Below are 14,418 nucleotides of genomic sequence, written 5' to 3' on the forward strand. Positions count from 1 at the left end.
CTTATTCCTGCCATTGGGCCTTCTCCTGTTACTCCTATGCCCCTCCATCTTTCCCCCTGGCTAGTGTCTGCTTCACTCCAGGACCAGTCCTAAATGTTCCCTCACCAAAGAAGACGTCCCTCCTCACCCAAGTTAAATATGGTCTAAATTTTTCCTTCACATAAGTTCCATAGTTTACCATTATTTATCTATTTATGTGATTACTTATCTAATGACTATAAGCTTCATGAGAATCGGAACAAACGCTACAACATGGATAAGCCAAATGCAAAAAGCCACAAATTGTATCTTTCCATTTATTTGGAATATCCTGACTAGGAAAATCCCTAGAGGCAGAATGCAGATTAGTCATTGTCAGGGGCTAGAGAAGGCATAATTGGGAGTAACTGTTAATGGGTATGGGATTCCCTTCTGGGGTGATGAAAATGTTCTGAAATTAACTAGTGGTAAGAGTTGCACAATTCTATGAATATACAAAATACCGCTAAGATGTACATGTGAGTAAGTGAATTGCATGGTATACAAATTATATCTCAAAAAAAAGAAAAAAGAACACACTGTCCTTGCCTTGCCTGCAAAAGCTTGCCGTGAAGATATGGCACAAACACAAAGCAAAACATGGCCAGTGGCTGGAGAAGGGGAATCACCAAGTCTTCCCAAGATGCTCTGACCCAGGGCTCAATCAGGGTCATCTGCGCTGCTGACGCCAGAAAGGAGTTCTGACTTCATTTGATTGTCACTCTTGGCGTGACTCTGAGATAAACCTTAGCAAGCAAGATAGTGATGAATTTCCTTCCACACCCTCCCTTCTTCCCCTAGTCACTCCACAAATCTAGGAGCACCCTTCCCTTAGATAGATAGATGTCCCCCTGCACACACACATTCCAGTGAAACATCAGCTCATGAAAAAGACCACAGCCCAATTCACTGCCTCCAACCTTGGTTTTCATCCCGAAGTGAAGACTAATGTTTCAGGGGAGACCGGGAGACCACAGAACTGCCAATACCACACAGCCAGGACTGGAAAGGCTTCACCTCTAATTAGTCTCTGATTGCTTGATATAAAATTGTATATGCTCTCTTTTCTTCGTTATTATAGTATATATCATTTTAGCCATTTCCACGCAAGAACTTTATTTCAATATAATAATGTCTATAATTTGAAAATCCGTATTTTTACATAACATTATAATACAAGTATTTAAGATGTTATTACTTACTTTCATAAGCAATTGTACAACTTTATGATGTTTCATCAAATAAATATTTAACAGTTATCTTAACTAATCCCTCATGGTAGGACATTTAAGTAGCTCCCAATCTTTTGCTATTATGAAAATGCAGCAAGAAACAAATTTGTACATAAAGCTGTTTCCAAACTTAACTTTATTTCACTAGGACAGATTCCCCAAAGTAAAATTTCTACTCTAATTTCTTTAATTTTCTTTAGTCCCTAGGCAAAGGCACATTATTTTGTTTATGTTGGGTTAAGTTTGATCAGATCTTACAACTGCCTACTTCTTAAAGTGCAAACGTAAACATTAAAAAAGCGGAAGCAATATTCACACTTCCTTGGTACACGTAATACAACTAAGTGATAGAGAGGAAAAACACCCCTTTGACACTACTTGAACCTACCACGTGCCGAGCACAGAACTAAGTATTTTGAAAATATTAACTAATTTCATCCTTTCAACAACTCTAAGAGGTGGTCACTATCACAATCCCTGTTTTACCAGTGAGGACACCAGGCAAAGCAGTAAATGATGGCTCCGTGATCATGGACACTCACGGTCCGGCTCTAGAATCGGGGTTCTTGAGCACCACGCTCTACCCGAATTTGGAGTCAGAAGATCTGGGTTCAGGTTGCCGCTGTAGCACTTATTGACCCGTCAGTAAGCTGTGCCAGCTGGTTGGTCAACATAAGCACACATCATTTTATATAAATGCATACATTATCACATCAGTGATTTTAATGCAGTTTTTTCCCCTTCTTTTTAGTTTAGCTTCATCCTTCACTTCTCCCACTCCTCCACCCTGTGGGCATTCACTCCCATCCCCTTATTCCATGTTAACAGCCTAGTACTTATCCTTTTACAGCTTCTCCAAACTCACATAATCATAGACACACACACACACACACACACACACACACACACACAGACTTATTTTGTATAGATCAGCATTTTTTATGTAGAAGGATCATATTTGTTTTAAACAGGACCCAATGAAGAAAACAGAAACCGGGCACCTGGGTGGCCCAGTGGGTTAAGCATCTGCCTTTGGCTCAGGTCATGATCCCAGGGTCCTCGGATTGAGCCCCAAATCGGGCTCCCTGCTCAGTTGGGAGCCTGTTTCTCCCTCTCCCACTCCCACTGCTTGTGCGTGCTCTCTCTCTCTCTGTCAAATAAATAAAATCTGAAAGAAAGAAAGAAAGAAAGAAAGAAAGAAAGAAAGAAAGAAAGAAAGAAAGAAAGAAAGAAAGAAAAAATAGAAACCACTGTAAGTCAGAGAGAATGCAATGCGGGATATTGGTTACACTGGTAATGGGTGAGCTAAGAAGCCAAGCATGGAAGAGGAAGGCAGCCCAGAAGTTGGCAAGAGCAGTGAACCACTAGCAGCACGAGGCTGAAGGTGCACAGGAGACAATGCTATCCCATCCCAGCAGCTATGGGCAGCTGGTGGAAGCTGGCCCCATGGCGAAGCTGTCTAAGCAGTCAGAGCCACGGAGGACAGACACTGTGGCCAAAGACGATGCCCTGGTTCCTCTCTTGCTCATAGGCCACAGAAATCCACCTTGATTCCCACTGGCTGAACTCAAACTGGAAGCCAGCTGACACGGGGGCTTGGAAAACACAATCTGCAGGCATCTGCCACTTTGTAATCCACACAGCAGAGGAAGAGTGAGGAATGGATGGGGCAGCAGATACCCAAGTAACCAATAGGATGCTATGCACACTTCCCTATATCCGCTCTTCTCAATCCATATTACCTCGGGGAATCCCTCCATTGAGGAGTATTCGTGTTCTTGGGCTCTCAAACAGGAGTAATATTACTATTCCGACGAGTACTGGGAACATCATGGAAGTGAATGGATATGAAGCTAGAAACCCGAATACTAGAATGTAAGTTTCATTAGAATTAGTACGTCACTGTGAGGCGGTGCTCACATCAATGCCTAAGAACCTGACGAAAACACAGCAAGGCTCGAAGTTACCATCTCACCAGAGTGGACTGATACTCTAGGCAGCGGGCGAATCCCCGCTGACCAGGACTTTCCCCCTCAGGGAAGGTAGGTCCTAAGGCCTCCCTCTGACTTCTCACCCTGCTCTGCGTCCCAGGGTGCTGTTTCTTGACTTGAATACACAATACACAACACTAGATTCATGCTTGACAGCAGCGCTGACCGACAGACTGTTCTGTGATGATGGACAGAGTCTATATCCGTGTTGCTGAACACGGTAACCACTAGCTCCACGTGGCTCGGAGACTTAAAATGTGGCTTGTATGACTGAGGGACTGTATTTTCAATTTTATTTAATTTCAGTGAATTTTTTTTAATTTTTTTTATTATATTATGTTAGTCACCATACAGTACATCCCTGGTTTTTGATGTAAAGTTCGACGTTTCATTAGTTGCGTATAACACCATTTAAACCTGAATTGCCACACGTGACAAAGGGCTACTCATTCAACAGTGCGGCTCTAAACTTCGCCATCATTATCTCGTGAGAGAAGGAGTCTCACCACAGTGACGTGGGAGAATCAACCGAAGCTTTTTCAAAATTCATGTCCTTAACCCCACTTCAGCTTTTCTGCCTCAGAACCTCTGGTGTTTGTACTATAATGGTCTGTTCAGTTCCTTGCAGCTCGAAATTCTCTATAAGAAAAAGAAGAAATGTTACCTTAGAAGTTTACACATTAGCTCAGCTACTCATTAATGAAGATTAAAACTTTCTGGACTGATTTATTGCCTCTTATATTCACCTAGGGGAGAATAAGACCCTGCAGCAACAGAGGTGGAAACAAAGAGGGGTAGGTTTTAATAGAGGAGAGGGCAGCCAAGAAAGTCCCAAGAATTTGGCAATCCGTGCCCAAGCCTTCGTGGGCTCTGTGTTGGCGTCTCTGGGCAGTCCAGGGTCAGCGTGAAGGCACTGGAAAAAGGATCATACTGTCAATAACTTTTACCTACTTAAAATGTTTTCCAGGGTCACCCTGGCAGTTCAGCGGGTGGTGCCAGGAGATCTGGAACTGAACAGGCCCCCAGTATGAAAAGGGCAGGGAAACCGTGCCAAGATGGATTCGTGGCTAATGAGGCAGTCAGCTGCTTTAATTGCACAAGAGGATGGAAACAGTGCTGCTGAAAGACATATGATGAAGGAACGCACTTATAAAATATAAACACCAGGGTGAAGGTGAGATGTTAATTTCCAAGGCAATAGACAGCCGTCCCGTCCTGTCACATAATTCCATTTCACATTAAACTTATTGTGGGCAATAAGGTAATAATGTCAATGGCTCACCTCTCTTCCTCAACTGCAAGGAAATTGATGGTGAGCTAAAAAAAAAAAAAAAAAAAAAAAAAAGTCCAGCCCTACAGTGAGGACATGACTTGAGGGGATAAAACTAGAATGGGGAGAATATGAAAAATTCAGAATGAAGGCTTCTAATGCTCTCTTGGTTAGAACTGCTCAATGCCGCTGAGAGAGCATTAGCATGCCCTTCTCTGCTCTGGATTCTGCCGGCAGCAAGTGGGAAAATGTCCTGCCCCTCCTTCTGACAGCATCAGTAAGAGCAAGCCTGGATCGAAGACCCTCTCCCTTTCCCCACTCCCCTTTGAGGATGGGTACAACCTCATAAACACATTAGAGCCCACAGGAACTGAAGTAAAAAGCTCGAATTTCAAAGAATTTCAAAGCTGAGGAATTTACAGCTGCCAGGTGAAAGCCTCCCAACTCACCTCCTTCATTGTATCATAAACTCCATTTCCCAAAGTCCCACACTGAAAACTTTGAATGCCTCTCCACTGTCTCTAAGAGGAGTCTTTTCCTCCTGAGCTGGACATCAAAGCCTTTCTCAAACAGCCCTAACCTCACTTCCTGTGTAATGTCACTGAGTTGTTCCCCTTGTGAGCCTTTACAGAGCACTAGATGAGAAAACACACTGGCTACATGAGCAATGGCAAGTAAACTTTTAAGCACAGCTTCCTTATCTGTAAAATGGATTGACCATCAGGGACACAATGGAACTATAGTTGACCCTCGAACAACATGGGTTTAAATTGCACAGGTCCGCTCATACGTGAATTCTTTTTTAATATGGTACAGTGTAAATATATTTTCCCTTCTTTACAATTTTCCTAATAACATTTTGTTTTCTCTAGCTTACTTTATTGTAAGAATACACTATTTAATACATATAACACATGAAATATGTGTTAATCGACTGTTTATGTTATCGGTAAGGCTTTTTTTTTTTAAGATTTTATTTATTTATTTGACAGAGATAGAGACAGCCAGCGAGAGAGGGAACATAAGCAGGGGGAGCGGGAGAGGAAGAAGCAGGCTCATAGCGGAGGAGCCTGATGTGGGGCTTGATCCCATAACGCTGGGATCACGCCCTGAGCCAAAGGCAGACGCTTAACCGCTGTGCCACCCAGGCGCCCCTATGGTAAGGCTTCTGATCAACAGTAGGCTATTAGCAGTTAAGTTTTGAGGGAATCAAAAGTTATACTCAGATTTTTGCTTGCACTGGGGCATTGGTGCCCCTACCCCCTGCATTATTCAAGGGTCAACTGTATTGTGAACACTGGGTAAAGCACTTGGCACAGAGCCTGGTTTACAAAATGCGAGTTCCCTTCACTTCCCACCCTCCTTACGAGTCACACTGTCTTCTCCTTATTTCTAAAACACACCTAGTAAGTGCCTACCTCCCTTTATCTCATCCCTCCACCCCCTTTCCCACCATCACTTCCATGCTCCTGCTGGAATCTACACCATCCACTCAGTCAATTCTACTCTCTCTTTAGGGTCTGGGCCCATCTGCCCCCTTCCACGAAGCCAGACTCAAGTTTTTGCCTCAGGAGCATGACTTCAGGCAATCCTGGATAGGTTCTCCAACTCCAGCATTCCATCATACAAAGAATACATAAACTTGGCTTTGAAGGTGGGACAAATCAAAACTTTAAACTCTCCAAAGAATATAAGATGACTTCCCCAATTGGTAAGCAATGGGTAGAAAGGGAAAATACTTTGTAAGCTATTTAAAAATCTGTGTTCCCATAAAGGGTTATTATTTTTAAGTCTTGTGTAACTAGGGAGCTATTTCATGCCAGAGAATAGGCTCTGCCATGTATGGAATCAATCTTCCCACTAAGTAAGTTTGCAGGGAAGTTCCCCCCAGTTTCAGGATCATCAGAGTCCTGAAGCCCAACACTATCCACCTAAGAAGTGGATGACATGACAGCTAGATCGTGGACTATGTCTGTGGTCTTATAGAGAATTCTGGAATCCCTCTCTGTACTATGCTTCACTTCCACAAACCCACCCATTTTTCAAGTGCTGTTGTGACATACACGACCCTCAGTTAACTATCAGCAAAGATGGGCACTTGTGTATGTATAAGATGTGCTTCTTTTCCCAAAAGAAGTTACAACCTAGAAAGAGAAATCGAATATAAATAGAATATAGGGGGACGTCACAGGATGTGTCAAAGTGGCATAGTATTTGAAGGAAATCAAAGGATATGTGGATCTCTTTCAACTAATGTGATCAAAGAGCTGTGTCCAGTGATCTAACTTACCAAAGCTGCACCTACCCTGCTCTAGAGAAAAGAATGAATCTCTAAAATTCTACAAGCTCTTCAAAAAAAAGGGGGGGGGAGAAAGAAAAAGAAAAACAACCCAGAAGCCTATTTTTTTATACCTCTTTCATGTGCACCCACTGGAAATCTTGAAATCTCCTCACCAGCGATAATTCTTCTGTGATTTCTCATTAGAAACATGCTTAAGATAGAATATTAAATCACAGCAATAAAGTTGGAAAATGTGACATCAGATTGAGATGTAAAAGCTAATAATTCATCTTATAATGACTATTATATACAAGAGAAGATAAAACCTTTTCCCCAAATGGACTACGGAAATTCCTATTCATGCTGAAAATTACTTTTGATCCTCTCTCTCCACACTCAGAAACTAAGATAGTAATAGTTTTCCTTAAACCCCTGAATTGATAATCCTTCTTTTATAAACCTGAAGTCCATCTTTCAGAATCCAATGTGACTTGTCAGGGTTCTAAATGAACCACAATTACATACCAGCTTTGACCCCTTGCTGTCACAACCTCTGCGCTAAAGTCACCTCCATACTCTGGGAAACAAACTGAGGGCTTCAGAGGGGAGGGGGTGGGGGACTGGGATAGGCCACTGGTGGGTATTAAGGAGGGCATGTATTGCACGGTGCACTGGGTGTTATATGCAAATAATGAATCATGGACCTTTACATCAAAAACTAACATAATAAAAAATTATTATAAAAAGAAATTTAAAAAAAAATAAAGTCACCTCCATAGATCAGAATTGTCGATCACAGTTAACAGAAACTTTAGATCTATTCTTCATCTTGTTATGAAATATATTCTTACAACTGGTCAACATCCAAACTCTTGGGAAGCTGAGCCCACCCAACAGCTGTGCTCATTTTGGAAAAGAATACTAAAATTGTATAATAGTAAGAGTAAAATTAGGCTATATTTATTGAGCACACACTGGGTCTCAGACATGTTATAACCACTTCTCATGAAGTATGCACACACCACTAGGTAATGGAACAACTCCAGTCCCTATCACTAGTGGGGCCTTACTAAGCGCTCTGCATTGTCTCGGGAAGTAGAGATGTTCCAGAAAAACGGGAGCTAAAAACCTAATGGTGCCCAGAATTACTTTATTTTTTATTTTTTTTTTAAAGATTTTATTTATTTGTTTGACAGAGAGAGAGAGAGACAGCCAGCGAGAGAGGGAACCCAGGCAGGGGGAGTGGGAGAGGAAGACGCAGGCTCCCAGCAGAGGAGCCTGATGTGGGGCTTGATCCCAGGACTCTGGGATCACGCCCTGAGCTGAAGGCAGATGCTTAACGACTGAGCCACCCAGGCGCCCCCCAGAATTACTTTATAATACAGTCGGGCTGACAGACACAGACAGGAATGAGAGGGACAGGGGAGTAAGACTCATATTTGCCACCTCTTTCTCCTGTTTTCTGTTGCTCAGACTTCCACGTGTGAGCACATGGATTCCTTTGCTGACTCTTTTGCACACATTTTGCTCCTCAGTCTTTCCTGTGCTCAGGTGCTCTCTCTTCCTTCCCTACAGCAGGCTTTCTTGGGACTGTGCTTCAATGCCCCATAATTCAGACACTTATTAAGGGCCTGTTCCTGTGGGAGCTACACAGAAGAGACCCAATCCCGGCTCATAAAGAGCTTAGAGTCTAGAGGCCTAATACACAGAATACAGGGTAGTTACGTCGTACGCCACCATTACATGAGCCAGAATTCCTTCCACTGCAAGTGATAGAAACTCAAGCAACATGGCCCAAACCTGCACTTCGGACATGCAGAACTGTGAGAGAAGAAATGTATTACTTTAAGCTGCTAAATTTGTCATAATGTATTATGGCAGCAATAGAAAACTAATGCAGATACCAAGCCAGCTCTGGAGAGAGAGAAAAAAAAAAAAGTCATTCCACAAACTCCAGAAGTTTTCTAAGAAATTGCAAGGAACCATGAAGCAGCTAGACGTGTATCGACAACAGTCATTCGAGCTGCTACCATTGCTGGGGCCTCCCTGACCTGATCTAAATTGGCTCAAGAAGGAGAGAAGGCCCAGAAAAGCAGGAGCTACTAACAGTCTGGGTGGTGCCTAGAAATTTTAGCCAGGTGCCCACTGCTGTTAGTTAAACCAGGAGCTGGCAAGCTACAGGCCGAATTTGGCCTGCTATCTGCTTTTCTACATCCAAAGACCTAAGTACGGTTTTACCTTTCTTAATAGCTTTTTTTAAAGCAAAAGATGAATAATATTTTATGACACATGAAAATGGCATGAAATTCACATTTCAGTGCCCGTAAATAAAGTTTTATGGGAACACAGCCATGCTCATTCATTTACATGTTATCTATGGTTGCATTTGTGAGACAATGGCAGAGCTGAGCAGTCCCAATAGAGACCATATGGCCTGCAAAACCTAAAATATTTACTATCTGGCCCTTTAAGGAAGGAGCTTGCCAAACCCTACATTAGAGAATGCTAATGTAAATACCCCTGAGAATCTTAAGGCTCCTGAACATGCATCCGTTTTGATTACTGGCATAGGAGAAGGTAAAGAGTTCAGGAATATCTCATTCCCAAGAAGGCTTGGGGCAGTCTAGGTGAGGCTCTGAGGAATACAAGGACAGATGGCCAAAGTCTAGCTCTTACGACTCCATATTTGTGTCCAAGGTAGACCCAGAGTTCCCCCTTACCATGAATCCCCAGAGCTATGCACAAAGCCTAGGCAGGGTACAACCTTCCCTTCTGGGTGGACGGGTGAGCACCTCTGATTTTTGCCACATTACTTCCTATGCTGAACTACGTGGAGAGTGACGGCTTAGCAAGGCTCCAGTGGGTCCAAATATAGCCCATAAGTAGAGGGCTATACTTGGACACAACCTACAGTAACCAGCATGAAAGGTAGAAGCACAGGGCTCAAGACCAAGGGCTAAGATGACAGAAGGACACCCCGTCCTCTGTCACCAGCTCGAAGTGAGAGCAGTGTTATTCGGAGAAAGCTCTGAGTTCCATTCTGACATGATGGAAGTTTTCCCAGGCTGGTGGCTTCTCTTCCCGGAGCTGTGGTCTAGTTGGCCAGGTCAGCTCCTGAATAGTCACAGCATTAACCCTATAATTAAGAACCCTGCTCTATTGAAAAACAAGTTTATCTTTACCTGTGTGGGGCAGGAGCTTATGGCACCTGTCAAATCATGGAAAGGACTGATGGGAAGCAGGTTGCAATGACTTACCGTCTGGAGCCTTAAATATTACAACCAGATATTCCCTGAGTTTCCACGGGATCTGATTGGCTAAGCCCTTTCCCTTTCAACTACTTCCTCTTCAGATTTCTTAGGTTTATTTTGTTGTATTTTGTTTTGTTTTGAGCTCTCTGAAAGTAGGAAATAAAGCTAAAATGGGACTAGGTCCTTGTCAGTAATTAAAAGAAAGGATCTGTTTTGTTTTGTTTTGTCTTTTTAAAGATCTTATTTATTTATTTATTTATTTATTTATGTATGTATTTATTTATTTGACAGAGAGAGAGAGAACACAAAAGCAGGGAGAGAGGGAGAAGCAGGTTCCCCACTGAGCGGGGAGCCCGATGCAGGGCTCGATCCCAGGACCCTGGGATCATGACCCAAACTGAACGCAGACACTTAACTGACTGAGCCACCCAGGCACCCCAGGATCTGTTTTTTAAAGGAAGTTTTTGAAGAGATTAGAGAATCTGTCCAATTTACCACATTCCCCAAGCAGAACTATAGCTCAATTCTGATACTTGGGTGAGAGCAGAGGGGGTTGAGTCTAGAAAGAGTATTACATGAGAATATTTAATCTCTTGAGAAGAACACGGGGAAAGGTGAGTGGTGACAAATATTTTTAATATCTGTGGTATGAAAAAAAGATCAGAGTTGCAGAAACTAAACATATGAGAGATGGAAAGACATATAGTTTAACAAGGGCCCAGGAGGGGATATTTCCAGTGGTCTGGGAGAATGCGGGTCTCTGGATTCCTAGCCTGTGTGCTTTGCATGGTGCCACAAACTCCACAGTGGTTTCTCCTGCTCACCATCTGAGCCTGTCCTGGGGCCTTGTCCATGGAGAATGAAGCAGAGCTGTTTTCTTGGCTGAGCTCCATCGGCCCCAGCCAGCCCTGTCAAGCTGACCCAGCAACTTGCCTTTCCAGGTCGAGCTTGGTAGGTATTTCCCTCAGCCAGTCTTCGCCGCAGACCAAAACAATGCCGAACACTTCATGGAACAAATTTTTCAAATTAACCCACAAAATCCCCTCCTGGCACTGCTGCAGGGAGGCCAGGCAAGAGACTGATGATTCCATAACTTAGCATTAAGCATCCACACACCACCACACACTGAAATCAGATGGTCTCTCCCTTTTTCAGAATAAGAAAGGTTACATCTTTCATCCACAGAAAGTCAATGTCACAGCTAGTGATAAGAAAGAATTTATTATGGGAATCACAGAAGAAGCAAGGTAAAAAAAAAAAAAGCACTAGATTTGGGGAGGCAGAATGGTGCTGTAGAAAGCTTGGGGGACTTCAAAGCAGAGAGACCTCAGTTAAAATCCTGGCCCTCTTACTAGCTGTGTGCTTGATCCTTTTAAGCCTCTGTCCTTCTCTGCAAGGCAGGTTAATGCCTGAACCCCAGGCTGGGAGGATCAGACGAGGCAATGTGTATGCAGCCCCCAGAACGCTGCTCACTGAAGGACTACGAGCCATATGTAAATATGAGTAGGTGGGTGTAAATAGGGAACACTTAAAGACTCAGTGGGTACTAAAGGAATCTAGTGTTGCTTGCCCCTCTGCTCCCACCTCAACTTCGATTATGTCAGGAATTGATCACTTTGGCCATGTGGTTGCCTCCTCCCCTCTTGACTCTTCTGACATAAGAGGGGGGCTGACTACAAAGGGGACACCACCAAAAAAATCCAGTGTACCAGGGAGTGAATCTACTGGGTTAACAGGCTTAATGCTGGTAGGGTTGAGTACAAATCGTTCACACCACCCACAGGATGACTTGAGTCACAGAACCCACCCAACCACATAGCTGAGAGCTGCTTTCCTGGGGGGGAAATAAAATTTCTGACCCAAGACCCAAGGAGCCAAGGAAAAAATGGTGCTCTGGCATCTGAACGCTTCAAGGGAAGGAAGGCTGACCCGGTGGACACAGTCTTTGGGCACTCAGACACCAGAGATAGCATGAGGTGGAAGGAGAGTGAGAATAAATCAAACAAGAAGTGAAAGAGGGCTTGGAAAAAGCCAGTGAAAGAGCCCAAAGGAAACCACAGCCCAATCTGTGATTCTGCTAAGGGCCCTGGTGATCACCCTTTGTAGCTCAGTGTTGGTGTTAGTGACGGTTTAGATTGGCCTTGAACTCCAAAACACCACGCAGAGGCTGTAGTGAGGTCACTGTGAGGCTGGAAAGATCATGTGATTTCAAACAGGAAGACCTGGTGTTGATGACTGTTTGCACTTCCTGCTGGTTTTGTGACCCTCCATAAGTCATGCTCCTTCCTTTGTACCTTGGTGTCTTCATTTGTTAAAGGAGGGTTAGACCAGGTGAACTCAAAGCTTTCTTCAGGCTCTGATTCTAAGAGTTTCTGGAGAGGGCACATGACTCAAGAGGAAGTCTTCCCTCCCACACAGAATCTGCCATGCTCCTTGTTTGTATTTCTGTGGGGGAGGGGACAACGGTTTTCTCTAAAATTCTCACTGAGTCAAGAGAATGATGACCTATCTAGGAGTCCCGATGGCCAATGAAGTCAGGTTATGAATTCAGTCCTCAGAGACCCTCTACTGGAACTGTCTCTTCAGACTCCCCATAAAAGGGTAGGCTTGCTTCAGCAGCACCGTGTGTAGATAAGAAGCAGGAGTCAGGAGTGAGGGAGATGGCCAACCCCACACGCGCTGCCTCACAGCCCAGTACATCCGCGTTCCTATCATCTGCACATGTGTCTGTCCATGCCTGCCAATTTCCATGCCTTTCAGCACAAGTTCTTGGTTCCTGGACTGTTACATGTCCCAGCTGGTCTTCTTCTCTCCCACAAGCTGCCTCAGAACACACAGCCCTGATGTCTGTCCACCCACCTCTCCCAAAGCTGCATTCTTTCCTCAGCAACACCCTACCAGCCAGCCTGGGGAGGCTGTGATCCCGTTGTCGCTGAGGCCTGAAGAGCACAGAGCCAATTCTAGTTCCCTTGTTCTCCCGTTCTTTGCACGCACACACACACCCTCCAGGAGATGGGCTCACATAGCTTCTGTTTCTGCTTTCCCTCCTTCTTTGGCACACTTCTTTCCATTTGGATTCTTCTTCCAAATGAACTGTTCAGTTCCCTTCTATGTTAATGGTAAGTCAGTGCATTAACTCAGCACAAATCCGTGATATGCCTACCACGGGTCACACACTGGGCTGGCCAGCATGAACACAATAACGAATCAGACACAGTCCGGAGAGTGGGAAAGACCAAACCACTGATGAGTGAGGTATCCAGAAACTACTCCTTCAATGGAGTCAACCAACGCATTCAAGTTCATGATCTTCTCGAGAGAGTCTTATCTTGAGAATAACTCAGCCCTGCCGCTGTGAATTATAAACCCAGTCTCTACAGCATGTCCGCCAAGGCTCCCTATTCCGCCCTCATTCCGATGATGTCAGTCGGAGGTGTGTAACGTGGATGTCAGCCTGGGGGCTGTGGAAAGAGCACTGGGTAGGGCTTAGATGCCCCAAAGCCTAGCTCCACCAGTGCCACATAACCAGCTGTGGGACCCGGGCAATTTCCTTCTCCGTGCCACTAGATGACCTAGGGAGATTGGAGCCCATTGTCTCCAGCATCCTCGCCAGCTCTGAAAAGCTGTGATCCTGCTCTCTGCTGCATGCAATTCGTTACAGAAAGAAAGAAAGGCCTAGTATGAGACCACCAGGCTGGGGAAATGACATGGGAAATGACTGTCATAGGGGAAGGGAGCCCAGGACAAGTCTGTGGGGACCAAGGTGACTGAGGCTCCCCAAGGAGAGAGACCAGGATGCAGACAAGGAGCACTTAAACCAGCAGAGAAACTGTGCCTGGGCAGCTTAGGTCTACATCAGGAATGACATCATCTTTCCATGAAAAGCCTAATGAGACCATGGCTTTTTAAAGATAGCAGACCTGATCATTAAAGCTGAGCGTGCGTGCGCACTTCTCCCCCTGAGCTACCTCCAAGGACGGGCTCCTACCCCGTATCCAAGCCTAGACCATCCTTTCAAAGGCCTTGTATTTGTTTTCTAGTTGTCATCCAGCCTGAGCCACCTTTATGCCCCCCTTCCTTTCACCTCCCTCCCTGTTCCTTCCTCCTTTCCCTTCTCTCTCCCAAACACACATGGTTAAAAAAATTAGCATAAAATCTATAAAGTGAAAAGTCCCCCTTTCTTCCCTCCCCTAGTCTACTTCTGTAGTTCCCTCTCCAGAGATGGTCACCAGTGCCATTTTCTTAAATAAATTTTGAAAGGTGTTCTCTGCACAGAGCTGTATGTACGAATTTTCAGCTGTCCTTTTATAAAAAGGTCCTGTCTCTTTGTTTTTCTAAGTTCCGTTCAGTCTCAGTCTAAGTGTACCTGGTTTTA

This window comes from Ursus maritimus, unplaced genomic scaffold, assembly GCF_017311325.1.
Source record: "Ursus maritimus isolate PB19 unplaced genomic scaffold, ASM1731132v1 scaffold_18, whole genome shotgun sequence".
NCBI classification, from domain to species: domain Eukaryota; kingdom Metazoa; phylum Chordata; class Mammalia; order Carnivora; family Ursidae; genus Ursus; species Ursus maritimus.